The sequence below is a fragment of the Alosa alosa genome, chromosome 7 (genome assembly GCF_017589495.1).
Source record: "Alosa alosa isolate M-15738 ecotype Scorff River chromosome 7, AALO_Geno_1.1, whole genome shotgun sequence".
NCBI classification, from domain to species: Eukaryota; Metazoa; Chordata; class Actinopteri; order Clupeiformes; family Clupeidae; genus Alosa; species Alosa alosa.
Genome location: NC_063195.1, coordinates 20,770,731 through 20,775,730, shown reverse-complemented (window position 1 = coordinate 20,775,730; position 5,000 = coordinate 20,770,731). Strand labels below are relative to the sequence as shown.

The 5,000-nt window shown below is 41.4% G+C and overlaps 1 protein-coding gene across 2 annotated transcripts in view; it reads right to left on the bottom strand.

The window, feature by feature from the left end:
* The window catches only part of si:ch211-126j24.1 (phosphofurin acidic cluster sorting protein 2), an 86,029-nt gene that overhangs the window by 41,195 nt on the left and 39,834 nt on the right, over positions 1-5,000 (bottom strand). The gene's annotated exons all lie outside the window — the stretch shown is intronic.

The following is a 5,000-nucleotide window of genomic DNA, read 5'->3' as shown; positions in this document are numbered from 1 at the left end:
CACACACACACACACACACACACACAGCTGACATCCTCACAGCACGAGTCTTTCCAGTACACTGGGGCACTTTTCTGATTACACCCCTTGCATGCTACGTTCCATAACCTCACTCGGGGGCTCGGCAGAGGCGTACGCTCCGACCCGCCGGACCCCACCACGGCAGGGAGCCGTTCCAGCGACTGTTCCAGGTAAACACTGCTCCAGTTCCGACACGCTCCGACAGGAAAGAAAAAGATACTCCGCTCCGGTTCCCTAAACAAAACGTTCCCTCTGTGGTTCCGCCAGCTGAGTCCTCCTTCTCCAACTGCACTTGGCATACTCTATGCTCTTAGACAGTGAATGATTGAGACGCATACCATATAACTTACTATTGATTTGGGACAAAGTACAGTATATGTCTAAGAATGGTATATATGGCATACTACTGTGTATACCTTGTTCTAATGGTGAATTTGTGGGGATGTGTAGTTCTCCTGAGTGCACTAAGTGGAAGGGCCTCTCCTGTTTGCCCAAAACATCTGGAAGCATCTGGACACAGTACAGTATATGTCTAAGAATGGTATATATGGCATACTACTGTGTATACTAGGGGTGTAACGGTTCATGTACTCGTATTGAACCGAAACGGTACGGGCGTCACGGTTCGGTGCATGAATTTACACGGAGAATACACGGTATAAAAAACATAAAACTTCGGTAGCGGATTTTAATTAATGTCATGCGCAATTACTGTTAAGTAGCGAGACTTACGGTAGTTCTTTAGCGACACCTAACTCTAATCTGTAGCCTCGCCTTAGCTCTGAAGCTCTGTTTGGCTTATGTTCTTTTGTCAGGTCAGGTCGGTCAAGTCAGTCAGTCAGAGATAGCAGCACTAAGTGAGTGGTGGCGACCCACAAGAGTTAGAGGATCCGCTGGTCTCTTTAAGATCGCAAGTTTAGAACTTCAGTTACAGTAACGTTAGTACAGGCTAAAGAGTGGTGGATAAGATGAAACTGTGTCGGCGTTGTTCAGCAGTTGTTGGGTATGTGAGTGGAAAAAATGCTACACATATTTGAAGCCATCTAGTGTTAATTTCGTCAGACGAGACAAGAGGAAAAATGTTAGTCAACAACCTTTTTTTTCCATGACTAAGACGAGACGATGACGAGACTGCACTAATGTCCTGAAACACTGACTAAGACTATCTTAAGATGCATTATTGTTGACCTAAAAAAAGACGAGACTAAAATGTTTTGCTTGAAATAAAAACTAAGATAACATTTCTCTTCCATTTTCGCCTACAAAATGAGAAGACAGAATAGCTGTTACCTTTTCAAAATATTACTTAATGAGTTCATGGTTCATGCGCAGCAGCTTTCCTGTAGGCTAGTCACGTGCTGTTGCTGCAACCCTGTGGCTGCAGCAGGAAACTACATGGAACAAAACACGGAGATTTCTGCCAGAGTTAGACTTTATGCCACAATGCTACATACCCAGAAGTTGAAGCTTCTCTCATATACAAATTAACATCCCCCAGAATGTCCATACCTAAAAGTTTCAGCAAGTAATGTCAACTATTTAACTAGTTACACTGATGATGCAAAGTTTGCTAGCAAGTAAGCTAATATGGAAAGTTCGCTAGCAAGTTAGCTAAGATTGAGAGTTTGTGTTGCGTTTGGGCGCATATCGCCATCTAGCGTGGCGGAGTAAAACATTCATACTTGGGTCCAAGACAGTGTTTCTCAAACTTTTTCAGATGAAGGACCACTTAACTAATCAATAAAAAAGAAACCACCACCTAGCTAAAAAGAAAAACAAATTGACCTAGCAGTATATTAGCCTACACAATACTCACTGAACCACCTTGCTTATTGTCTTTGCACTTTGTTTAATTGTGTCAGAGGATTCATATGATTTAAACTGGCATATCTGACATAGACAGTGTTGTAGAACAGTTTGAATTTACATACAAGTTGGTTCAATATTGCAAACAACTCATCTATATTATATTTTACCACGTCTGCTCGTGGACCACTTGGGATAGCTTATGGACACTGAAACACTGGTCTATGAAGATCATGACAGTGGTCCAGTCAAATCTTTTACTGTCTATGGCCAAATCCCAGCCGAGCTATACATGTAACTGTAGCTCGACTTACCTGTGCATGTACTGACTGACAAAAAAAATCAGAATGAGTAATTATAACAGTCGAGTAGCCCTGTGGACACACAATATTGTTAGAAAATTGAGATGTGTGAAACACTATTTGACTTAAATGGTAATCAGAAATAATTTGTTATAAAAAAAGACTAAAATGTTTTGACTAAAACTGACTAAGACTAAGATAGCTTAAGTTTTCTTTTGACTAAAACTAGACTAAAATGACAAGACTTTTAGCTGACTAAAACTTGACTAACAAAAATGATATTTGAATGGCTAAATATGACAAAAACTAAAAAGGACATTTCGTCACAAGACTAAGACTAAGACTAAATTAAAAATAGGTGACAAAATTAACACTAAAGCCATCACCCACATGATGTAGGCTACCAATCACTGAAACGAGGGGTAAAAAACTTCCCCTGCGCTTCAGCAGCCTTTGGATACATATACATATAGGGCCAAAACCTATGGCTTAAATTAAACGATTTCGTAATGACAGAAAGCTATGTAAATCGCGTGGTAATTACCTGTTGGGGTAACTTGTAACTTCTCACATGAGGAGCTGGTAGTGTTAAGTGCATAGACAGTAAAGTGACAACGCTAACCAGGCTAATAAACAAACCATGCTACGGTGAGTTAACGTCAAAAGGGCAAAGTCACGTGACTTCTAGTTGTAGTCTGTTTATGAAATGAAAGGAGCAATTTCGTTTTTTTAAAAAAAGGCAAAATAGTGTGATATTTTCACAGTTAGTAGGCTAGATTATTACTTTACACACAATGAAAAATATTCATATATATAAATATTCAATATTCAAATATCCAAAGCATCTGGAATTGAGTTGTGATCTCCTTTATCATTGCAACGACTCTGATTTGGGACATACACTGGGCTTGGAGAAGGAAGGAGGGAATGAAGATGGAGCTCATCCCTTTCTCTAAGCAGCTCGTCTGACTGCCTAGCCTGTCCGGCTCATTCCACGGCACTCTCCTGGGTACATTTTCTGCAAGTTCTCCCGTGCGTCTTATGAAAATGTGTCCTTTCCTTATGGGAATGTGTCCTTTCCTTATGGGAATGTGTCCTTTCCGAATGAGAATGTGTCCTTTCCTTATGAGAATGTGTCCTTTCCTTATAAGTGTCCTTTCCTTATGAGAATGTGTCCTTTCCTTATGGGAATGTGTCCTTTCCGAATGAGAATGTGTCCTTTCCTTATGAGAATGTGTCCTTTCCTTATAAGTGTCCTTTCCTTATGAGAATGTGTCCTTTCCGAATGAGAATGTGTCCTTTCCTCATGAAAATGTGTCCTTTCCTTATAAGTGTCCTTTCCTTATGAGAATGTGTCCTTTCCTTATAAGTGTCCTTTCCTTATGAGAATGTGTCCTTTCCGAATGAGAATCTGTCCTTTCCTTATGGGAATGTGTCCTTTCCGAATGAGAATGTTTCCTTTCCTTTTGAGAATGTGTCCTTTCCAAATGAAAATGTGTCCTTTCCTTAGGGGAATGAGTAGATATAATGTCCTCGCTCAATTTCCACAGATCCTCGACAGTAGTAATTATCTATATTTTCAAGCATTTAGGTGTCAATTTGAGACACTGAGTGGAATTGAAATATGGAGAAGATGTAGATTTTTGTCTGATATATTTCAGACATAATTCTGCTGTGCTGGGGTTTGTTTTGTGGGGAAGTGTCCTGAAAGGACATTAAAAACTTTGTGGGGAAGTTCCTGAAAGGACATTAATCTTGGAGGTAGGGTCAATGAGCACTGCTGTGATCTAGATTATTATTAAACCATACATACTATGCACACTCACTCTTAAGCCTGAATGCATGCTCCATTTTCTTTCAAACATCCGTGCGTTTCAAACGAAATGACCTAATTCCGTTGTTGTTACATGTAACTAGTTACTCCTCAACACTGTCCAGAAGCCTTCAAACAAAATAGCAAAACACGTGCAAAACGTGCAAAAGTCGGACAAAAAAAGAACGATGAAGGTTCCGTCTGTATCTGTACAGTATATCTCGTGCGGAACATAAATTAGCCACAAGTGTATGAGCATGCAGACAAAACGCCTTGTCCCATTACACACCAATGCACGCTTCCAAATGTGATGGAGTCTCTCTCTCTCTCGCTCTCTCTCTCTCTCTCTCTCAAGAATGTGGGCGGAAATGAAAAAAGGTCCGAGGGGTTGGAGGTGAAGTGTCAGGGTCAGCCCTGGTCTCCCACGGCAGTGCTGTTGCAGGAAATAGTCCCAATGGCTTTTTCGTCTCATGGGCAGGAGCCTGAGCTCTATTTAAGAGCAGGGCGTAGTGGCAGGTATTTAGGTGGGTGTGGGTGCTGTGAGGAGGGTGTGTGTGTGTGTGTGTGTGTGTGTGTGTGAGGAGGGTTGGTGGGTGGTGTGAGAAGGGTGTGTGTGTATGTGTGTGTGTGTGGAGGGGTCTCTCTCTCTCTCTCTCTCTCTTAAGCCTGAATGCATGCTCCATTTTCTTTCAAACATCCGTGCGTTTCAAACGAAATGACCTAATTCCGTTGTTGTTACATGTAACTAGTTACTCCTCAACACTGTCCAGAAGCCTTCAAACAAAATAGCAAAACACGTGCAAAACGTGCAAAAGTCGGACAAAAAAAGAACGATGAAGGTTCCGTCTGTATCTGTACAGTATATCTCGTGCGGAACATAAATTAGCCACAAGTGTATGAGCATGCAGACAAAACGCCTTGTCCCATTACACACCAATGCACGCTTCCAAATGTGATGGAGTCTCTCTCTCTCTCTCTCTCTCTCTCTCTCTCTCTCTCAAGAATGTGGGCGGAAATGAAAAAGGTCACGAGGGGTTGGAGGTGAAGTGTCAGGGTCA